Below are 24,704 nucleotides of genomic sequence, written 5' to 3' on the forward strand. Positions count from 1 at the left end.
AGGCCAAAGTCAGCATGGTTTCCTTAAGATTAAATCTTGCCTAACAAATCTGTTGGAATTCTTTGAGGAAGTTACTGGCAAGATAGATAAAGGAATCAGTGGTGGCTGTTTATATGGATTTTCAGAAGGCTTGGCAAGGTGCCATACATGATGCTGCTAAAAAGATATCTTTGCGTGATATTACAGGTGCAATACTAGCATGGATATGTGGAAGTGAAGTGAGCCTTTTCTGATTGGCTGCCAGTGGTTAGTGGTGTCTCACAGGGTCAGGTTGGGACTATTTCTTTTCAAGTTATATGATTTGGATGATGGAATTGATGGCTTTGTGGCCATGTTTGTGGACGATATGAAGATAGTTGAAGAGGCAGGGAGTTTTGAGGAAGCAGAGACAGTTCAGAAAGATTTAGGCAGATTAGGATAAAGCCGTAGATTCTTTTCTAAGCAGGGAGAAATTCATAAATCAGAGGTGCAAAGGGACTTGGGAGTCATCGTGCTGGCTTCCCTGAAGGTGAACTTCCAACTTGCAGGTGGTAAGGAAGGCAAATGCAATGTTAGTATTTGTTTTGAGAGGACTAGGATATAAAAACAAGGACGTAATGCTGATGCTTTATAAAGCACTGGTCAGACCGCACTGGAGAATTGTGAGAAGTTTTATGTCCCGGATCTAAGAACGGATGTGCTGACATTAGAGAGGGTCAAGAGGAGGTTCATGAGAATGATACCAGGAAGGAAAGTGTTAATGTACAAGGAGTGTTTGATGGCTCTGGGCCTGTACCCACTGGAGTTTAGAAGAATGAGGTAGGATTTCATTTCAATCTACCGAATATTCAAAGATCTCGATAGAGTGGATGTGGAAAGGATGTTTACTATAGTGAGTGTGTCTAGGACAAGAGTACACAGCCTCATACCAGAAGAGAGATGAGGAGGAATTTGTTGAGCCAGAGGCTGGAGAATCTGTGGAAATCTTTGCTATAGAAGACTTGTCCTCCACCTCCAAGGGTATATTTATTTTGCAGTATGTCAGGTTCTTGATTAGTAATGGTGTCAAAGGTTATGGGGAGAAGGTAGGAGAATGGGGTTGTGATGGATAAAGAATATGGCACAGCAGACTCGATGGGCCGAACGACCTCAGTCTCCTCCTATGTCTTATGGTTGAATCTAAAAGAATATGCCTGGCCTGTGATAATTCATATCTTTGTTGTCTATTTAATATTTCTGTAATACTTGAGTAATCTTGTCTATATATAGGTTGATTAAGAATTCTTCTTTATTTCAATGATCCATTATGGATTATATGTATAAATACGTGAATTACATACGTCATCATGCTACCATGTGATAAGCATGTCTCGTTTAAAGTCAGCACAAAGTTAATCCGATAGAAAATTTGTGGGCAGAACTGAGAAAGTGTGTGCGAGCTGTGACGAGAATACACATAAAATTAAGACGTTTGCTGGCCTGGGTTAGCATCAGTGGCACCAGCAGTTGGTCTGCCACCTGTCCTCAGGGGAAGGAGAGATAAGGAACAATGAAGCAGCATCTGGAGGTGTTAATGAAGGAGCCATCAGTCTGGGTATTGTCAAGATCGGCTCCCCCTTTGAACCCTGAACTGTTTGAAGTGATGGACAGGCGATCTGGAGATGTGTAATGAAGGGACGGGAGAGAGAGCTGTCTGGAGCGGCTCCCCCTTTGAACCCTGAACTGTTTGAAGTGATGGACAGGCGATACCCCAGCAGGGGGATAAAAAGGGACAGGTTCGTTAAAGCATGGACACACACAACACCCGAGGTAACGAGACCCTGGAAGCGGCCCGCCTCTCACGAGTCGGTGGGAAGTACCGCACCTTAAACGCACAGGATGGAAAGGTACGATCAGCGGGAACCCGGTGTGTGTCCACCCTCGCTTGGGTGCCGGGTTCACTGCAGAGGATCGACCGCATATGGAGGAGGGGTCACAGTCGGTGACCTCAGGTGACATCACAAAGAACTCGCCTGAAAGCTGCTTGTGAGCAAATATCGCCGGTCTGTGAGTGGAAGCCGTTTCTGAATGATCATTCGTTCTTGTTCTCTCTCTCCTTCCCCCCACGTTGTCCATCACCATGGCAATGATTACTGCGAACTGAACTAAATTGGACTGAACTTTTGTGTCACTTTGAAATTTGGTCATTTACCCCTAGACAACGATAGAGCTTGATTGATGCTGTTATCTTAATTCTGTGCACATGTGTGTTTATCATTGCTGAACTGTTGCATTTATTATCCTTTCGATTACTGTGTTGCTTGTTTCTTTAATAAAACTTTCTTAGTTCTAGTAACCCAGACTCCAACTGAGTGATCCATTTCTGCTGGTTTGGCAACCCAGTTATGGGGTACGTAACAGAGCAAGGAGGCCTACAAACCTGACTCAGTTACACCAGTTCTGTTTGGAAGAATGGAACAAAATTCCAGCAACTTACTGTGAGAAGCTTGTGGAAGGCTACCCAAAATGTTTGACCCACGTTAAACAACTGAAAGGCAGTGCTACCAAATACTAACAAAGTGTATGTAAACTTCTGACCCACTGGGAAAGTGATGAAAGAAATAAAATCTGAAATAACTCATTCTCTCTACTATTATTCTGACATTTCACATTCTTAAAATAAAGTAGTGATCCTAACTGACCTGAGACGGGGAATGTTTTCTAGGATTAGGTGTCAGGAATTGTGAAAAACTGAGTTTAAATGTATTTGGCTAATGTGTATGTAAGCTTCTGGGCTTCAACTGTATATAAGATAGTAGAACTAATAGGACTTGATGTTTCAATCCCTATAATAAGTCGGCACTCTCGATGTTGGCAGTGGGCTTGGAGTGGTGACAAGGAGGGAGGGTAGGTACCTCATTGGGTCATCAGGTGGGCACCCTCCTTCTTTGATGTTTCATTAATAAGCCCACGACGTCTCCATCGGGCTCAACGATGTGACCTGGCGTCCCAGATATACCCCCCTCAGTTCCATACCCTCCTGTCTTCATCTTGCAGCTCAGTTGTTGTTTTTCCTTTTAATCCAAATCCAATTACTGCTTTCTTCTGCTGCGTTTGACAAGGACTTGATTGCTTGTTGGAGGGAGTGACCGCTCACCCCCATCTTCTTCAATAGACTGGTTGTAGATGCAGCCATGAATCCCCTGCATCCCATTTCTACAGGGAAAATCTTGGTCTTCCAGCCGTTCTGGGCAGCTTCAGTTGCCAGTTCAGAGTATTGGTCTTTTTCCCCTCATAAGCTTCTTCGACACCATCTTCCCATGGGACTGTCAATTCCACAACATATGCCAGCTTGGTTGTTGTGGACCACAGGACCACGTCTGGCCGGAGTGTTGTAGCCGCAATGTCTGGGGGAAACACAAGCTTTTTTTTTCCAAGTCCAAGTCCGTTTTCTAATCCCAAGCAACCTGCAGAATGCTTACCTATCTTGATGTTAAGTGGTTCTCTGGAGGTTGGCCTGCTGGTACAAATCGTGTGATGTGAACATTTCTTGCCAATGTTTGTGGGAGAGCACTTGTGGTGATTCGCCTCTGTTCCAAGATTGATGCCAGCTGTTTGAGAACTTGGTTATGCGGCCAAGTATACCGCCCCTGGCTGAGGCTCGTGGAGCATCCTGTTAAAATGTGCCTTAGTGATCCAGGTGCTTGACAAAGAGAGCAAGAGGGGTCTTCTCCCCACCACTGGTTCAGGTTCTGGGGTGTGGGTAGGAGGTCATAAGTGGCTCTGATGACAAAACTCAGCCGCGATCCCTCCATCTCCCAGATGTCTCGCCAGCTGAGATTCCTCTTTTCAAGGCTCTCCCAATTAGTCCATTGGCCCTGCTTGGCCATTGAGATGGCCCTGGTGTGTCGCTGTGCCTCCTCCTGTCTTCTCACCTCCTCCACCACGAGCTGTCTCTTCTGCACTGATGTTGCCTCGTGCCATTGAGGAGCCTTTGGGACGAGCCCGAGCCCGGCTCTCCCAAGTTGGACTTGGCCAACCACATCCTTGAAGCGACAAGCAGAACGTAGCACTCTGAACGGCTTCAGATGGGGTTCACTTCATCCCCGTTGCCACATGGGAGGGGGGGCGCTGTTCAAATAACAGTATCTTCAGATTCATTGAGGGTCATGACCAATCTTGCTTTGGTGCATTTGAATTTTTCCACAAGACTTGCAATTGGTAATTTTAATTTGCCGTTCCCATACAGTCCAACAGGACTTAAGCATCATGGAAGTCCAAGCCACAATAGAGAATGCATCTCACATAATGGGTTGATCAAATTCTAAAATATATAGTGATTTTATAAATTAACAGGCAAGAATTATACTAAAATAAATACATTATTAGTTTGGCAATCTATTGTTTAACTTTAACTAATAAAAATGATTTAAATTTTGAATAGTTTCTCTGTTCTATTTTAGGAATTATTATTAGATGTTCATAAAATCACAACAGAAAGAAAGTAGCACTTTACTTTGACATTTGTATCTTCAAAGGAAAACCTTAAGGACATACATGAAAATGATTTTAGGATTCAATGGTTTGTTATGAAGAGGATTTGATGGCTCTGGGTCTTTATTCATTCGAATTCAGAAGAATGACAGGTGGCCTAATTGAAGCCTATTGAATGGTGAGAGGCCTTGATGGGGTGGATGTGGAGAGGATGTTTCCTATGGTGGGAGAGTGTAAAACAAGAGGACACAGCCTCAGAATAGAGGAGCGTCCTTTTAGAACAGAGATGAGGAGGAATTTCTTTAACTGGAGGGTGGGTGATTCTGGAATTCATTGTCACAGGCAGCTGTGGAGGCCAAGTATTTGTGCATACTTAAGGCAAAGACTGATAGATTCTTGATTGGTCAGGGCGTAAAAGGATACGGGGAGAAGGCAGGAGATTGGAGATGAGAGGAAAATTGGATCAGTCACTATCAGACTCAATGAGCCAAATGGCCTAATTCTGCTCTTATATCTTATTGTTACTATATATTACAGATATTCAGGGCCCAGTAAATATTAAATTGCCCCATTCAGGCCGATAGATTTCATCACTGTGGAGGATTTCTTACTTTTCTAGAAAGCCACCTTTCTTCTTCTTCCTTTTTCATCTAATTCGGGCATCTTGATTTTGGGAAAGTTCATTCAGTTCACTGGAGAATTCTCTTATTAATCCTTCTATTGTTCCTTTCAGTGAGCGAGTCGGACAAAATGAAGGGGCTGTGCAATGTGTTGCTGCCTGAGTCGAAGGAGGTGTAGAAACCATAGAAACCATAGAAACTACAGCACAGAAACAGGCCTTTTGGCCCTTCTTGGCTGTGCCAAACCATTTTCTGCCTAGTCCCACTGACCTGCACATGGACCATATCCCTCCATACACCTCCCATCCATGCATCTGTCCAATTTATTCTTAAATGTTAAAAAAGAACCCGCATTTACCACCTCATCTGGCAGCTCATTCCATACTCCCACCACTCTCTGTGTGAAGAAGCCCCCGCTAATGTTCCCTTTAAACTTTTCCCCCCTCACCCTTAACCCATGTCCTCTGGTTTTTTTCTCCCCTTGCCTCAGTGGAAAAAGCCTGCTTGCATTCACTCTATCAATACCCATCATAATTTTATATACCTCTATCAAATCACCCCTCATTCTTCTACGCTCCAGGGAATAAAGTCCTAACCTATTCAATCTTTCTCTGTAACTGAGTTTTTCAAGTCCCGGCAACATCCTTGTAAACCTTCTCTGCACTCTTTCAACCTTATTTATATCCTTCCTGTAATTTGGTGACCAAAACTGAACACAATACTCCAGATTCGGCCTCACCAATGCCTTATACAACCTCATCATAACATTCCAGCTCTTATACTCAATACTTTGATTAATAAAGGCCAATGTACCAAAAGCTCTCTTTATGACCCTATCTACCTGTGACGCCACTTTTAGGGAATTTTGTATCTGTATTCCCAGATCCCTTTGTTCCACTGCACTCCTCAGTGCCTTACCATTAACCCTGTATGTTCTACCTTGGTTTGTCCTTCCAACGTGCAATACCTCACACTTGTCTGTATTAAACTCCATTTGCCATTTTTCAGCCTATTTTTCCAGCTGGTCCAAGTCCCTCTGCAGGTTCTGAAAACCTTCCTCACTGTCTACTACACCTCCAATCTTTGTATCATCAGCAAATTTGCTGATCCAATTTACCACATTATCATCCAGATCATTGATATAGATGACAAGTAACAATGGACCCAGCACTGATCCGTGTGGCACACCACTAGTCACAGGCCTCCACTCGGAGAAGCAATCCTCCACTACCACTCTCTGGCTTCTTCCATTGAGCCAGTGTCTGATCCAATTTACCACCTCTCCATGTATACCTAGTGACTGAATTTTCCTAACTAACCTCCCATGCGGGACCTTGTCAAAGGCCTTACTGAAATCCATGTAGATAATATCCACTGCCTTCCCTTCATCCACTTTCCTGGTAACCTCCTCGAAAAACTCCAATAGATTGGTCAAACATGACCTACCACGCACAAAGCCATGTTGACTCTCCCTAATAAGTCCCTGTCTATCCAAATGCTTGTAGATTCTGTCTCTTAGTACTCACTCCAATAACTTACCTACTACCGACGTTAAACTCACTGGCCTATAATTTCCCGGATTACTTTTCGATCCTTTTTTAAATAACGGAACAACATGAGCCACTCTCCAATCCTCCGGCACTTCACCCGTAGACAGCGACATTTTAAATATTTCTGCCAGGGCCCCCGCAATTTCAACACTAGTCTCCTTCAAGGTCCGAGGGAACACTCTGTCAGGTCCAGGGGATTTATTCACTTTAATTTTCCTCAAGACAGCAAGCACCTCCTCCTTTTCAATCTGTACAGTTTCCATGATCTCGCTACTTGATTCCCTCAATTTCATAGACTTCATGCCAGTTTCCTTAGTAAATACAGACGCAAAAAAACTATTTAAGATCTCCCCCATTTCCTTTGGTTCTGCACATAGTCGACCACTCTGATCTTCAAGAGGACCAAGGCAACCTCATGTCTTCTTTTAGCCCTCCTGATTACTTTCTTAAGTATTTTCTTGCACTTCTTATATCCTTCAAGCACCTGATTTACCCCCTGTTTCCTATACATTTCATACAACTCCCTTTTCTTCTTTATCAGAGTTGCAATATCCCTTGAGAACCAAGGTTCCTTATTCCTATTCAATTTGCCTTTAATCCTGACAGGAACATACAAACTCTGCACTCTCAAAATTTCCCCTTTGAAGGCTTCCCACCTACCAATCACATCTTTGCCAGAGAACAACCTGTCCCAATCCACGCTTTTTAGATCCTTTCTCATTTCTTCAAATTTGGCCTTCTTCCAGTTCAGAACCTCAACCCTAGGACCAGATCTATCCTTGTCCATGATCAAATTGAAACTAATGGTGTTATGATCACTGGAACGAAAGTGCTCCCCTACACAGACTTCCATCACTTGCCCTAACTCATTTCCTAACAGGAGATCCAATATTGCAACCCCCCTAGTTGGTCCCTCTATATATTGATTTAGAAAACTTTCCTGAACGCATTTTACAAACTCTAAACCATCTAGAACCCTAACAGTATGGGAGTCCCAATCAATGTATGGAAAATTAAAATCCCCTACCACCACAACTTTATGTTTCCTGCAGTTGCCTGCTATCTCTCTGCAGATTTGCTCTTCCAAGTCTCGTTGACTATTGGGTGGTCTGTAATACAATCCCACTAATGTGGCCATACCTTTCCTGTTTCTCAGCTCCACCCATGAGGACTCAGTAGATAAGCCCTCTAATCTGTCCTGCCTGAGCACTGCTGTAATATTTTCCTTAACAAGCAAAGCTACTCCCCCACCTTTCATACCTCTGCCTCGATCACATCTGAATCATCGGAACCTGGAATATTAAGCTGCCAGTCCTGGCCCTCCTGTAGCCAAGTTTCACTAATTGCTATAACATCATAATTCCACGTGTCAATCCACGCCCTCAACTCATCCGCCTTCCCCGCAATACTCCTAGTATTGAAATATATACACCTCAGAAGATTTTTACCACCACTCACAACCTTTCTATCAGCGGATTTGCTTAAACTTTCAACATCATTTATTTTCACCCCAGCCACACTGTCAGCTCTGGCACTCTGGTTCCCATCCCCCTGCAAATCTAGGTGTAGAGTCTAATAGAGAGTGACCATCTTCTTCACTTTCCTTGTGATTGCAACACCCTTTTGGACATTGTTAACGTGGAATAAGTTAAGTTTGATTTAAAGATTTATTGGCAGTATGCAGGGTCGGACGGCAGACGAGCTGTGTGGCCTCAGTCGAAGTGAGGACTCGGCCTCAAGCCGAGGTGTTGCCTTTTACAGCTGCCAGGAGAGAGGCATCGGGGCCATTGCGCTCCACTGGAGGTGGTGTTGCGTGGCGATATGGTGGAGTTTAGTGATGCAAATGGATACCCCCCCACCCCCCAGTGTTCAGTCAGCAGAGGACAAGCTGTATTGTGGGCAACAGCTGATTTTGGTGGCATGCAATGTGCCCAGGGACTCAAGCTATGGTGTCATCTGTTTACAACCACCAGGAGGGAGGCATTTAGCTGGAGCACTCCACTGGGGGTGATGTGTTGGTGCTGCCCCCCCCCCCACCCCCAGTGTTTGCTTGGCAATGAACTCGGACACTTGACTATATATGTTGTGTAGTTGTATTTTACTGCTATACTACAGGAAATTGATGTCTTCTATGTGCAAGGACTAGGCCTTGAGTTGCAGTGTTGCCTGTTTACAGCCGTCAGAAGAGAGGTGTTGGAGCCAGTGTGCTCCACCGGGGGCAGTGTCGCACAGTGTCCATGCTGGAGTTGGTGCTGCTCCCCACCTCCCCCAGTGCTCACTCAGCAGAAGACAAGCTCTGTTGTGGTTGTCTGCAAATTGTGGCGGCATTTGATGGCTTAAGTTTGGATTTTTAAAGAGTGGCTGCATCATTCTATCCTTTACATGCTATGTGTGCTTTGTCTTGTATGGTTGTTGGTACTGTGGTTTGCACCTTGGCGCCAGAGTAACACTGTCTCATTTGGCTGTATTCGTATATGGTGGAATGACAATTTAACTTGAATTGATTGAGAAATTAGGTTGGTTCTGGATATCAAGAGAGAGAATTCATAGTGTGCATCAAAATGGCTTTTTGGAGCAGATTGTGGTTGAACCCACTAGGGGAAAGGCTGTTCTGGATTGGGTGTTGCATAATAAACTAGACTTCTTTTGGGAGCTTAAGGTAAAGGAACTTTTAGGAGGCAGTAATCATAAAATAATTGAATTCACCCCGCAATTTGTGAGGGAGAAGTTAAAGTCAGCTCTGCCTGTATTACAGTAGAGTAAAAGGAATTATGGAGGCATGAGAGAGGAGCTGGCCTAAGGTGATTGGAAAGGGACATTATCATGGATGATGGCAGAACCACAGTAGCTGGAGTTCTTGGAAACATTTAGGAAGGCACAGAGTCGATACATCTCAAAGAAGTATTATAAAGGCAGGATGAAGAAACTATGGCAGACAAAGGAAGTCAAAGACAACATAAAAACAAAAGAGAGGACATATAAGAGAAATATTAGTGGGAAGGTTAGTGGATTCGGATCTTCTTTCAGCCATGACCTAGTGAAGCCCACAGCGTCATACCTAACAATCTCTAACTGTGCTACAAGATCATTTACCTTATAGATCTTGATCTCTGTTGAACCAGATCAATAGTTGGGGCCTCACTGTGTCCACTTTTAAATGCTTTGATCCATGGGGACAGAACTGCTCTTCTGGAAGACCAGTATGGTAATCCATATGTGGAGTCAAAACAGATGAGAGAGATCTTAAATCAATTCCTTGCATCTGTTTTAACTCAGGAGACACATACAGAGTCTATAGACGTGAGGCAAGGCAGCATCAACTCTTTGGACCCTTTTAGTTACAGGGGAGGACGTGTTTGCTACCTTGAGGCAAACCAGGGTGGATAAATTCCCAGGGCCTGAAAATGCCAAGACCCTAGCAAAGACACTTGAGCATCCTTAGTGAAAGGAGAGGTACCAGAGGACTGGAGGATAGCTGGTGTTGTTCCGCTGTTTAAAAAAAAGCTCTAAACATAAACCAGGAAATTATAGGCCCATGAGTCTGGCTTCATTTGTGGAAAAGTTATTGGAAGGCATTCTAAGGGACTGGGTAGACAAGTATTTGGATAGACATGGGCTGATTAAGGATAGTCAGCATAGCTTAATGCGTGGTAGGTCATGTCCAATCAATCTCATAGAGCTTTGTGAGGAAGTTACCTGAAATTTGAAGAAGGTAAGGCAGTGGATGTTGTCTACATGGAATTCAGTAAGGCACTTGACAAGGTCCCGCATGGGAGGCTGGTCAAGAAGGTTCAGTAGCTTGACATTCAGGATGAGGTAGTAAATTGGATTGGACATTGGCTTTGTGGGAGAAGTCGGAATGTGGTAGCAGCTGAATGCCTCTCTGGTGGCCTGTGACCAGTGGTGTGTGTGCTGCAGGGATCGGTGCTGGGTTCTTTGTTGCTTGCCATCTATATCAATGATCTGGATGATAATGTGGTAACTGGATCAGCAAATTTGCAGATGACACTGAGATTGGAGGTGTAGTGGACAGTAAGGAAGGCTATCATGAGCTGAAAAGCACTGGGAAGGTCAGATCACAACCTGGTGCATCTAAAACCCTGCTATGTGCCTCTGGTGAAGAGTAAACCTGCAACCTCGAGGACAGTGAGAAAATGGTCGGAGGAGGCTTATGAAGTACTCCAGGGTTGTTTTGAGGTGACAGACTGGCAGGCACTCTGTGAGCCACATGGAGAGGATATTGATGGGCTCACAGAATGCATCACTGATTATATCAACTTCTGTGTGGACTGCAATGTTCCGACAAGAACTGTCCTTTGTTATTCAAATAACAAGCCATGGGTGACAAAGGACATTAAGGACATCCTGAACGCTAAAAAAAGAGGGCGTTTAGAGATGGAAATAGGGAGGAGCTGAGGACAATACAGAGGGACATGAAAGCCAGGATCAGGGAGGCTAAAGACAGGTACAGGAGGAAGCTTGAGTGGAAACTCCAGCAGAACAACATGAGAGAGGTCTGGAGGGGGATGAGGACCATCACTGGGTTCCGGCAAACTAGCAACAGAGGAGCTGAAGGCAGTGTGGACAGGGCCAATGAACTTAACCTGTTCTTTAACAGATTTGACATTGTGGCCCCTGCCCATCCCCCACATGAGTCATCTGTTGTCGGCCCCCAACCAACACATATTCCACTCTCCCCTCCTACCCTTCCTCACAGTCCCCCACCCTGCTCTCATGACTATACCCCTTTCCCACACGAAACCACCATGGTGGGCTTCACAGCTGAACAGGTGAGAAGACAGCTGAAACATCTCAACCCAAGCAAGGCTGCAGGACCGGATGGCGTCAGTAACAGGGTGCTCAAAGCCTGTGCCTCTCAGCTATGTGGCGTACTTTGCCATGTATTCAACCTGAGCCTGAGGCTCCGGAGGGTTCCTGTACTGTGGAAGACGTCCTGCCTCGTCCCTGTGCTGAAGCCGCCGCGCCCCAGCGGCCTCAATGACTACAGACCAGTGGCATTGACCTCCCACATCATGAAGACCCTGGAGAGACTTGTTCTGGAGCTGCTCCAGCCTATGGTCAGGCCACACTTAGATCCCCTCCAGTTCGCCTACCAGCCCCGACTAGGAGCTGAGGATGCCATCGTCTTCCTGCTGATCCGTGTCTACGCCCACCTGGACAAGCCAGCGAGCACTGTGAGGGTCATGTTTTTTGGCTTCTCCAGTGCGTTCAACACCATCCGCCCTGTTCTGCTGGGGGAGAAGCTGACAGCGATGCAGGTGGATGCTTCCCTGGTGTCATGGATTCTTGATTACCTGACTGGCAGACCACAGTACGTGTGCTTGCAACAGTGTGTGTCCGACAGAGTGATCAGCAGCACTGGGACTCCACAGAGGACTGTCTTGTCTCCCTTTCTCTTCACCATTTACACCTCAGACTTCAACTACTGCACAGAGTCTTGTCATCTTCAGAAGTTTTCTGATGACTCTGCCATAGTTGGATGCATCAGCAAGGGAGATGAGGCTGAGTACAGGGCTACAGTACGAAACTTTGTCACATGGTGTGAGCAGAATTATCTGCAGCTTAATGTGAAAAAGACTAAGGGGCTGGTGGTAGACCTGAGGAGAGCTAAGGTACCGGTGACCCCTGTTTCCATCCAGGGGTCAGTGTGGACATGGTGGAAGATTACAAATACCTGGGGATACGAATTGAAAATAAACTGGACTGGTCAAAGAACACTGAGACTGTCTACAAGAAAGGTCAGAGCCGTCTCTATTTCCTGAGGAGACTGAGGTCCTTTAACATATGTCAGACGATGCTGAGGATGTTCTACGAGTCTGTGGTGGCCAGTGCGATCATGTTTGCTGTTGTGTGCTGGGGCAGCAGGCTGAGGGTAGCAGACACCAACAGAATCAACAAACTCATTCGTAAGGCCAGTGATGTTGTGGGGCTGGAACTGGACTCTCTGACGGTGGTGTCTGAAAAGAGGATGCTGTCCAAGCTGCATGCCATCTTGAACAATGTCTCCCATCCACTACATAATGTACTGGTTTAGCACAGGAGTACATTCAGCCAGAGACTCATTCCACCGAGATGCAACACTGAGCGTCATAGGAAGTCATTCCTGACTGTGGCCATCAAACTTTACAACTCCTCCCTTGGAGGGTCAGATACCCTGAGCCAATAGGCTGGTCCTGGGTTTATTTCCTGGCGTAATTTACATATTACTATTTAACTATTTATGGTTTTATTACTATTTATTATTTATGGTGCAACTGTAACGAAAATCAGTTTCCCCCGGGATCAGTAAAGTATGACATTACTATGAATATGACTATGACTAAAAATGTCAGATGGAATTTAAAGCAGACAGGTGACTCCTCCATTTCCTGAAGCCATTCCCAGGAAAGGTGCACATGACTCTGGGAAACCACTGCTTCCATGGGAAGGCAGGATCTCCATCTGGGATTGAGTGATACGGAAAACTATGACAACATCAGCTGATCAAAGAGCAAAGATGTTGGACAGGGGAGGGGGCGTGAGGAGACTGAGCACAATGTCCCCAGACTCATAAGGACGGTGAAGGAATGGGAATTCACCCGGTGGTGTTGTAGAGTCTGCAGTTCAGCAACATTCCTCAGTGGTACAATGTGACAGAATTTTCTTGATGGAATCATACGACAGAATTTTCGCGGTGAAAAGTACCACGTTTCCAGTTCATGGTTGATAGTATTGTAAATGGAAAGGGCTCCTTTATGAGTTAACGTGTCCGCCCTGCGTGCAGTCACTGAATCCAGACGAATAGTAAAACTGGAATGAATGCAGTGTCACTGTAAAATTCCATATTGGTTCCTGCCTCACTTTGATCATCCAGCCCAAATTTGCACATCGACCAGACACAAGCGAAAAGTGAAAATGCAAGCAAGAAATAGACTTGTATTCCTGCAGGCAGAAACGCAGTCAACACTCCTGCGCCGATCGCTGGGTTTACACAATGCCAAACATGGGAAGCAGTGAGTTTATACCTTCAGTCCGTTACTGAGACCACCCCCCACAGATAAAAAAAACTTTCACTTTGCATTTCAGATTTTTCAAAGGACAGCCATTTTCACTATCCAACCATGGACGAGTGGTAGGTTCCATATCAGGGTGTGTCATCCCACCCGGATCGAGGGAAATGACGACGGGGAGGAATCCCTTCATATCACAACAGAGGTACACACACTACCGTCAGTTTAATATAAACACACAGGCAGTATACGCTGCTCAATTCACTGTGAATTATTTCTCTGTCTCCCTGATATCCGCATCAGAGGCAGTGAAATGTTATCTCACTTCAATCTATCAGCTGGGAAGCATCTCAGGATGGGAAAGGTTCTTCAAAATCCAAGTCACTGGTATCAGTGAACAATTTGCTGGGAAATTAAGAAGAGAGGGATGCAAAAGAAATTATAGGCCAATTAGCCCCTAGCCAATGTGAGACTCTATTTTGTAGAATGCCTACAGGATGGCTTTTTGGAGCAGCTTGTCCAGAAGCCCACCAGGGGACCAGCTGTTTTGGAATGGGTGCTGTGTAATGAACCTGAGGCGATTAGGGAGCTGGAGGTAAAGGAACCCCTTGGAAGTAGTGATCATAATATGATTGAGTTCAGTTTCAAATTTGAAAAGGAGAAGCTGGTATCAGGTGTATCGATATTTCAGTGGAACAGGGGAAATTACAGTGGTATGAGAGAGGAACTGGCCCAAGTCGATTGGAAACTATGTCAGAGTTGCCATACATCCGATGTCGCCTTCAACCTCATTTGAAATTGTCTCTTCGCCCTTGAAATAGCCCTCCACAAATCATACCTGGTTTTCTGGTACAGGCCTGGGTCGCCGACTTGAATGCCCTAGATTTAGCCTTCAGCAGTCGACATGCCTCATGGTTTATCCATGGCTTTTTGTTTGGGAATGTACGTTAAGTCTTTGTAGGCACACACTCATCCACACAGGTTTTAATAAAAATGGTAACAACTGCCGCATACTCATCCAGGTTCGAGGATGAATCGCTGAATACAGTCCAGACCACCGATTCAAAGCAGTCCTGTAGACGCTCCTGTGCTTCCCTTGTCCAAACGATCTTGGTCCTCACGACTGGTGCTGCAGTCTTCAGTCTTCAGTCTCTGCCTCTACTCAGGGAGTAAAAGTACAGCCAGGTGATCAGACTTCCCAAAGTGAGGGTGTGGAATAGCACGGTAGGCATTCCAGATGGTGGTGTAGCAATGGTCCAGTGTGTTGTTTCCTGTGTGTAGCAATGGTCCAGTGTGTTGTTTCCTGTGTGTAGCAATGGTCCAGTGTGTTGTTTCCTGTGTGTAGCAATGGTCCAGTGTGTTGTTTCCTGTCATGTTGCAAGTGATCTGTTGATGGTAATCGCTTAGTGATTTTTTCAGACTGGTCTGGTTAAAATCTCCCAAAACGATGGTGAAGGCACGAGGATGTGCTGTTTGTACATGTTGATCCCATTGCTCAGATCAGCTAAAGCCTGATTGATATTGGCCTGAGGTGGAATGTAGACTGCTACCAAGCTGTCCTAGCTGTCTACGTGATACACAATCCGGGCAGTATGATCTGGAGATCAGGCTGTTGCCCATGCAGCAGCTCCCCCTCTCCACACAGCAGGTGAATCCAAGGGAGCAGCAGAAACTGATACAGTTTGGCACCAGTGGTGTCACAGGAGTTGCATTCAGCATTGAGCTCAACATTTGACTGCCTTAGGATCTCCAGCTCCAGACTTTTTCCTCGGGTTTCCTTCCAAAGCCTTCCCATCATCAATGGCTATACTGCAAGGCATCAGATGTTTTAGATCAGAGTTTTCTTTCTGTAGATGAGCTGGCAACCATGACTGATGAGCCCCATCTGCCCAAAGTGACTGGTTCTAAGGCACCAGTAACCCGGCTTTGTCCCTTCTCCTGTCACAGTCATAGAGTCAGCGACTCTGTACTGAACCATTTAGCCTGCCTTGTCTCACCAACCAACACCCAGACCATTGCCCTCCCATCCATGTACCTATCCAAACCTCTCTTCAAAATCACAATCACTTCAGGTGAGTGAGTTGTGGGCAACACTTGTCGACTGCCCAGCACATTCCTCGTTGATTTGATTGCATGCTAAATGATGATTTCACTGTATGTTTCAATGTACATGTGATAAATAAACTTATTATTGAATTGAATTGACTTTATTACTTACATTCTTCATGTACATGAGGAGTAAAATCTTTACATTACGTCTCCGTCTAAATATGCAATGTGCAATTTATAGTAATTTGTAACAAATAGTATGTACAACATAGAAATACATGAATTAATCAGTCTGATGGCCTGGTGGAAGAAGCTGTCCTGGAGCCTGTTGGTCCTGGCTTTTATGCTGCGGTACCGTTTCCCAGATGGTAGCAGCTGGAACAGTTTGTGGTTGGGGTGACTTGGGTCTCCAATGATCCTTCGAGCCCTTTTTACCCACATGTCTTTGTAAAGGGCACGAATAGTGGGATGTTCACATCTACAGATGCACTGGGCTGTCCGCACCACTCTCTGTAGAGTGCTGCAATTGAGGGAGGTACAGTTCCCATACCAGGCAGTGATGCAGCCAGTCAGAATGATCTCAATTGTGCCCCTACAGAAAGTTCTTTGGATTTGGGGGTCCACACCAAACTTCTTCAACCGTCTGAGGTGAAAGAGGACTTGTACTTTTTTCACCACATAGCCAGTATGTACACACCACATGAGATCGTTGCCAATATTTATGTCGAGGAATTTAAAGCTGTTCACCCTCTCAACCCTAGATCAATTGATGTCAATAGGGGTTAGCCTGTCTCCATTCCTTCTGTAGAACCATAGAACCATAGAACATTACAGCACAGAAACAGGCCTTTTGGCCCTTCTTGGCTGTGCCAAACCATTTTTCTGCCTAGTCCCACTGACCCGCACCTGGACCATATCCTTCCATAGACCTCTCATCCATGTACCTATCCCAAATTTTTCTTAAATATTAAAAGTGAGCCTGCATTTACTACTTCATCTGGCAGCTCATTCCACACTCTCACCACTCTCTGTGTGAAGAAGCCCCCCCCCGCAATGTTCCCTTTAAACTTTTCCCCCTTCACCCTTAACCCATGTCCTCTGTTTTTTTTCTCCCCTAACCTCAGTGGAAAGAGCCTGCTTGCATTCACTCTATCTATGCCCATCATAATTTTATATACCTCTATCAAATCTCCCCTTGTTCTTCTACGCTCCAGGGAATAAAATCCTAACCTATTCAACCTTTCTCTGTAATTCAGTTTCTCAAGTCCTGGCAACATCCTTACAAACCTTCTCTGCACTCTTTCAACCTTAATAATATCCTTCCTGTAATCTGGTGACCAAAACTGCACACAATACTCCAAATTCGGCCTAACCAAAGCCTTATACAGCCTTACCATAACACTCCAACTCTTATACTCAATAGCTTGATTTATAAAGGCCAATGTAACAAAAGCTCTCTTTACGACCCTATCTACATGTGATGCCACTTTTAGGGAATTTTGTATCTGTATTCCCAGATCCCTCTGTTCTACTGCACTCCTCAGTGCCTTACCATTAAACCTGTATGTTCTACCTTGGTTTGTCCTTCCAAAGTGCAATATGTCACAATTGTCTGTATTAAACTTCATCTGCCATTTTTAGTCCATTTTTCCAGCTGGTCCAAATCCCTCTGCAAGCTTTGAAAACCTTCCTCACTGTCCACTACTGATCAAATCTTTGTATCACCAGCAAATTTGCTGATCCAATTTACCACATTATCATCCAGATCATTGATATAGATGACAAATAACAATGGACCCAGCACTGATCCCTGTGGCACACCACTAGTCACAGGCCTCCACTCGGAGAAGCAATTCTCTACTACCACTCTCTGGCTTCTTCCATTGAGCCAATGTCTAATCCAATTTACCACCTCTCCATGTATACCTAGCGACTGAATTTTCCTAACTAACCTCCCATGCGGGAACTTGTCAAAGGCCTTACTGAAATCCATGTAGACAATATCCACTGCCTTCCCTTCATCCACTTTCCTGGTAACCTCCTCGAAAAACTCTAATAGATTGCTTAAATATGACCTACCACGCACAAAGCCATGTTGACTCTCCCTAATAAGTCCCTGTCTATACAAGTACTTGTAGATCCTATATCTTAGTACTCCTTCCAATAATTTACCTACTACTGACGTCAAATTTACGGGCCTATAATTTCCCGGATTACCTTTAGAGCCTTTTTTAAACAACGGAACAACATGAGCCACTCTCCAATCCTCTGGCACCTCACCTGTAGATGCCGACATTTTAAATATATCTGCCTGGCCCCTGCAATTTCGACACTAGTCTCCTTCAAGGTCCGAGGGAACACTCTGTCAGGTCCTGGGGATTTATCTACTCTGATTTGCCTCCTCTTCAATCTGTATAGGTTCCATGACCTCACTACTTGTTTGCCTTATTTCCATAGACTCCATGCTAGTTTCCTTAGTAAATACAGACGCTTGTCATCCACAAGCAGCTCCCTTGTTTCTGTGAGATTGAGGGAGAGGTTGTTTTCTTGACACCACTTCTTCTCTGTAGGCTGCCTCATTATTATTTAGGATTAGGCCAAACAGTGCAGTGTCGTCAGCAAACTTAATTAGCAGATTGGAGCTGTGGGCGGTGACACAGACATGGGTATACAGAGCGTAAAGGAGGGGGCTTAGGAAACAGCCCTGAGGGGCACCTGTGTTGAGGGTCAAAGAGGCAGAGGTGCCTGAGCTTCTTGATGAGCCTGGTGGGAATTATGGTGTTGAATGCTGAACTGTAGTCCAAAAATAGCATTCTCACATAAGTATCCTTCTTCTCCAGATGTGTAAGGATGGTGTGTAGAGCTGTGGTTATTGCGTCATCTATCGATTGGTTGTGTCGGTAGGTGAATTGTAGGGGGTCCAGTGTGGGTGGTAGCTCACTGCAGATGTAGTCCTTGACCAGCCTCTCAAAGTATTTCCTTGTTATTGAGGTGAGTGTGACCAATACCAGTTGTTCAGACATTTTACCTTGGTCTTTTTGGGTACAGGAACAATGGAATCAGAATCAGAATCAGAATCAGAATCAGAATCCTTTATTATTGTCAAGTATGTGGACACATACAGGGAACTTGATGCCAGTTTCCCTGAACTCTCACTGTACAGAATCAAAAAGCAAACAAAACAAAAGTACAAATAATCATGAACTATATACAATGAGGTATACCTGTGTATGTACAGGTGGACTTGGTTCATAATAGATTAAAATTCAAGTGTTCATAAGACTGATGGCATACGGAAAGAAACTGTTCTCGTACCTATTTGTCCTGGCATACAGTGATCTAAAGCGCCTACCAGAAGGAAAGAGTTGGAACAGGTGATGTCCAGGGTGTGATGGGTCTACAATGATGCTGCTTGCTCGCTTACTGACTCTAGATGCGTATAGGTCCTGGATCGAGGGCAGCTTCACACCAATAATCCTTTCCGCAGTCCTGACGGTTCTTTGGAGTCTATTCTTGTCATGTTTCGTAGCTGATCCAAACCAGACAGTGATGGATGAACAGAGAACAGACTGGATTATTCCTGAATAGAATTGAATCAGCAGCTCCTGAGGCAGATTGTACTTCCTGAGTTGACATAGGAAACACAACCTCTGCTGAGCCTTTTTGATAATTGGTAAATTATATAAAAAGTATATAAAAATTATATAAATTATATAAAAATTATATAAATTATATAAAAATTATAAATTATATAAAAGATAAATTATATATGGATATCAATAAATTAGAAAAGTGAAAAAAAACAAAACAGTGTGTATCCCCATATTTTCCGACACACACCTAAATCTGTGCCTGCCCCAAATCAGTGCACACCCCAAACACTCTGACACACCCACATGCATACTAGATTATCTGAGAGCAGGAATCATTTCAAATTAGAAAAGCTAAAAGAAGATACGAGGCTGCTTTGGCAAGTAAGGTGAAAATAAATCCAAAGGGTTTCTACAGTTATGTTAGCGGCAAAAGGATAGTGAGGGATAAAATTGGTCCCTTGGAGAATCATAGTGGACGGCTATGTGTGGAGCCAAAAGAGATGGGGGATATTTTGAACAATTTCGTTTCTTCGGTATTCACTAAGGAGAAGGATATTGAATTGTGTAAGGTAAAGGAAACAAGTAAAGTAGTTATGGAAAGTATGACAATTAAAGAAGAGGAAGTACTGACACTTTTAAAGAATATAAAAGTGGATAAGTCTCCGGGTCCAGACAAGATATTCCCTAGGACTTTGAGGGAAGTTAGTGTAGAAATAACAGGGGCTCTGACAGAAATATTTCAAATGTCATTAGAAACGGGAATGGTGTCGAAGGGTTGGCATATTGCTCATGTGGTTCCATTGTTTAAAAAGGGTTCTAAGAGTAAACCTAGCAATTATCGGCCTGTGAGTCTGACGTCAGTGGTGGGTAAATTGATGGAATGCATTCTTAGAGATGGTATATATAATTTTCTGGATAGACAGGGTCTGATTAGGAACAGTCAACATGGATTTGTGCGTGGAAGGTCATGTTTGGCAAATCTTATTGAATTTTTTGATGAGGTTACTAAGAAAGTTGACGAGGGTAAGACGGTGGATGTTGTCTTTATGGACTTCAGTAAGGCCTTTGACAAGGTTCCACATGGAAGGTTAGTTAGGAAGGTTCAATCATTAGGCATTAATATGGAAGTAGTAAAATGGATTCAGCAGTGGCTGGATGGGAGATGCCAGAGAGTAGTGCTGGATAACTGTGTGTCAGATTGGAGGACGGTGTGTAGCGGTGTGCCTCAGGGATCTGTACTGGGTCCAATGTTGTTTGTAATATATATTAATGATCTGGATGATGGGGTGGTAAATTGGGTTAGTAAGTATGCAGATGATACTAAGATAGGTGGTGTTGTGGATGATGAGGTAGGTTTTCAAAACTTGCAGAGAGATTTAGGACAGTTAGAAAAGTGGGCTGAAAGATGGCAGATGGAGTTTAATGCTGAAAAATGTGAGGTGCTACATTTTGGTAGAACTAATCAAAATAGGACATACATGGTAAATGGTAGGGCATTAAAGAATGCTTTAGAACAGAGGGATCTAGGAATAATGGTGCATAGTTCCCTGAAGATGGAATCTCATGTGGATAGGGTGGTGAAGAAAGCTTTTGGTTTACTGGCCTTTATTAATCAGAGCATTGAGTATAGGAGTTGGGATGTAATGTTGAATTTGTATAAGGCAATGGTAAGGCCAAATCTGGAGTATTCTGTACAGTTCTGGTCACCGAATTATAGGAAAGATGTCAATAAAATTGAGAGAGTACAGAGGAGGTTTACTAAAATGTTGCCTGGGTTTCATCTCCTAGGTTACAGAGAAAGGTTGAACAAGTTAGGTCTTTATTCTTTAGAGCATAGAAGGTTGAGGGGAGACTTGATAGAGATGTTTAAAATTATGAGGGGGATTAATAGAGTTGACATGGTTAGACTTTTTCCATTGAGAGTGGGGAAGATTCAAACATGAGGGCATGGGTTGAGAATTAGAGCACAAAAGTTTGGGGGTAACATGAGGGGGAATTTCTTTACTCAGAGAGTGGTAGCTGTGTGGAATGAGCTTCCAGCAGAAGTGGTTGAGGCAGGTTCTATGTTGTCGTTTAAAGTTAAATTGGATAGGTATATGGACAGGAAAGGAATGGAGGGTTATGGGCTGAGTGCAGGTCGGTGGGAATAGGATAGGGTAAGAGTTCGGCACGGATTAGAAGGGCTGAGATGGCCTGTTTCCGTTCCGTAATTGTTATATGGTTATATGGTTATTGGAGTGTCCACATTGGGTGTCCACTTCAGGTCCTGGGAAATTGTGACACCCAGAAACCTGAAGGTCTCCACAGCAGACACAATACTGTTGAATATAGTGAGTGGGGGAGTATTGGGGGGCTCCTCCTGAAGTCCACTGTCATCTCCACAGTATTGAGCGTATTTAGCTCCAGATTGTTCTGAACACACCAGAAGGCCAGCTGTTCCACCACCCGTCTGTATGCAGACTCATCACCGTCTCGGATAAGGCCAATGACAGTTGTGTCGTCTGCAAGCTTCAGGAGTTTAACAGATGGATATTGTGAGGTGCAGTCATTAGTATAAAGGAGAAGAGCAATGGGGAGAGCACACATCCCTGGGGGGCACCGGTACTGATTGTCCGGGTGCTAGAAATGATGCTCCCCAGCCTCACTTGCTGCACCTTGTCAGTCAGGAAGCTTGTGATCCACTGACAGATGACGGGGGAGACAGTGAGCTGGGTGAGTTTGGAGTGGAGGATTTCTGGGACGATGGTGTTGAACGCTGAGCAGAAGCAAACAAACAGGACTCTCGCAGGAGTTCCTGGGTTGTCGAGGTGTTGTAGTGTGTAATGCAGTCCCATGTTGACTGCATCATCCACTGACCTATTTGCCCAATAAGCAAACTGCAGGGGGTCCAGCAGGGGGCCTGTGATGTCCTTCAGGTGAGCCAACACTAGTCTCTCAAAGGACTTCATGACCACAGATGTCAAGGCAACAGGCCTGTAGTCATTTAGTCCCTTGATAGTGGGTTTCTTAGGGACTGGAATGATAATGGAGCGCTTGAAGCAATGAGGGACTTCACACAGCTCCAGTGATCTGTTCACAATCCGTGTGTAGATGGGGGCCAGCTGATCAGCTCAGATCTTCAGGCAGGAGGGCGACACGCCATCTGGGCCTGGTGCTTTCCTGGTCTTCTGCCTCCGAAACAGCTGACTCACCTCCCTCTCACAGATCCTGAGTGCAGGTACAAGAGGGTTGAAGTGAAGAGGGGTGGGGAGAGCAGTTTTTGTAATTTGGGGTGAGAAAGCGGTTACTGAGATGTCGGGGTGATGGATGATGGGGGTTGCAGGTAGGTCTGTGTTTTGGCTGGGGGGAATGAAGGTGTCGAATCTACAATAAATCTACAATAAATACAATGGTGGATGATTTGAAGCGGGGTGCTCTCTACACTGGGACAGGGAGAAATTTAAAATGTCTGTAAGCACACCTGCCAGTTGTGCCATGCATATCCTGAGTACCCGTCCTGGGATGCCATCTGGTCCCACAGCCTTGCGACTGTTCACTCGTGGGAAACACCTGCGTACTTCGGCCTCAGAGAAGACCAAGCTGCCGGTCACATCAGCCGTAGGTCTCCTCAAGGGCTCAGTATTAGCAACATCCAATCAAGCGTGAAAAATATTTAGCTCACCTGCGAGAGGGGCAGTGACGTTGGAAACTCCACTGCATTTAGCTTTGAAGTCTGCGATGGTGTGCAGACCTTGCCATAAGCTGGTGTGTTGTTGGTGGAGAGTTGTGTCTGAATCTTGTCCCTGTATTGCTGTTTTGCTGCCTTGATGACTTTGCACAGATTGTCGCTGCATTTCTTGAGCTCCTGCTGATCACTAGCAACGTAAGCTCTGTGTCGCACGGTAAGTGCTGCTCATGCGGAAATGTTGATCCAGAGTTTCTGGTTTGGATAGACCGTCACCGATTTTGGGGGGACAACATCCTTGATGCACTTCTGGATGAAACTCGTGACCTCATCCGTGAACTCGGAGACATCCTCATCATAGAAGACATTCCAGATGATGTCATCAAAGCAGTCGGACCAGCAATACACACACCCAACGGGATTGCCAGCTTCTCTGCTCGACATTGCACCGTAATTCATAGCTTTATTACCATGTATTGCAAGGAGGAAGAAGAAGCAAGATGGCTACCACTCTCAGAACTACGTCCTACCGTCTCAGACGCAACTCTGACAAACACCACGGAGGAAGGCCCAGAACCTAAGATTGTTTCACAGCCACAAGTCTCAGCTGTAAGGCAGAGTGATCTCCCTTGTCAGGAAAGATGTTACCCCACAAGAGCAAGAAATCCTCCAGAGTGATTAGATATTTAGGCCTGAATGGGATGATTTAAAATTTACTGTGCCGTGGATGTCTCTACATAGTAATTGTATTTTATACTATACTGTGTTGAGAGTTGGAGTTTACAGCCGTAACCCTCAGGTTTGGCTAGCGGCTTACTCTAAGGGAAGACAGTCTATTTCGCAATGTTGGAGCTCATGGTTTTTGTTGGTTCGTTCTCCCTCAATTTTCTCCCCGGGTATCGACTCCCAATCCCAATCCAAGTCCACTCCGTCCTGAAGTCTACGACCTCCCCGTTCTGGCATCTTCTCTCTCCATCTTCCGCTGAACAAAAGAACGCAAATCCCTTCTTTCAGCCCCACAAGGAAAAAACAACATGCCTCTCATTGGATGGCACAAATTCCAAAGCCCCTGTTATCTCTAGTCATAACCCAAACATTGCTGCTACAGAGAAATTATTACATTAGCAGTGGAACATTACAGAGAAGCCGTTACATTAACAGCGAAACCTTACAGCGCGTTACAGTATCCCCCCCATCATATTTCGTCATGTCCTCATAACGTTGAGATAAGTCGCCAACTCTTCCTGCAAAACACAAAGCCCAACCGAGGTGTGAAAGGCTCCCCAAAATGGTAGGGGTCACACTCTGTCCCCCTGGTGCTGCATAGGCCAGCCTATCCAGTGGTCGCCTGATTCTCTGAGACTTCCCTTCCTCCTGACTTAACTCTTCAGGTTCTGACACTACTGGGGATACCACTATACCTCCTCCTATTTCCTTAATTCTGCTTGGCAGCCGTGACCCCAGCTGATTCATAAGTTATTTTCAGTTCTCTTCTCATAACAGACACATACTTCGGTTGTAAGTCGCCCTCATCAGTTCCAAAACAAAGGTCAATGGGAAACCTCGCCTCACACCCAAATATCATAATATGGCAAGTACCCGGTAGCTTGATTTCATGTACAGCTGCAGCAGTGGACCAGATGTCCAATATGTTGACTCTAACTGCTCTTCTTGCTGATCTCCAAGGTCCTGAGCATTTCTAATAAAGTCCGATTAAGTCTCTCAGCCTGGGAATCACCCTGCGGATGATAGGGCATGGTCCTTGA

General features: G+C 44.9%; 1 protein-coding gene across 1 annotated transcript in view; it reads right to left on the reverse strand.

Moving 5' to 3' along the window:
* LOC140201628 (large ribosomal subunit protein bL17m-like) overlaps positions 1 to 23,887 on the reverse strand; it is a 409,469-nt gene extending 385,582 nt beyond the window's left edge. Inside the window, exon 1 of the mRNA XM_072266023.1 lies at positions 23,883 to 23,887. The gene's annotated coding sequence lies outside the window, so the exon portion shown is untranslated. The remainder of the gene's footprint in view (positions 1 to 23,882) is intronic.
* Between the last annotated feature and the right edge of the window lie 817 nt (positions 23,888 to 24,704).

The sequence above is a fragment of the Mobula birostris genome, chromosome 8 (genome assembly GCF_030028105.1).
Source record: "Mobula birostris isolate sMobBir1 chromosome 8, sMobBir1.hap1, whole genome shotgun sequence".
NCBI classification, from domain to species: Eukaryota; Metazoa; Chordata; class Chondrichthyes; order Myliobatiformes; family Myliobatidae; genus Mobula; species Mobula birostris.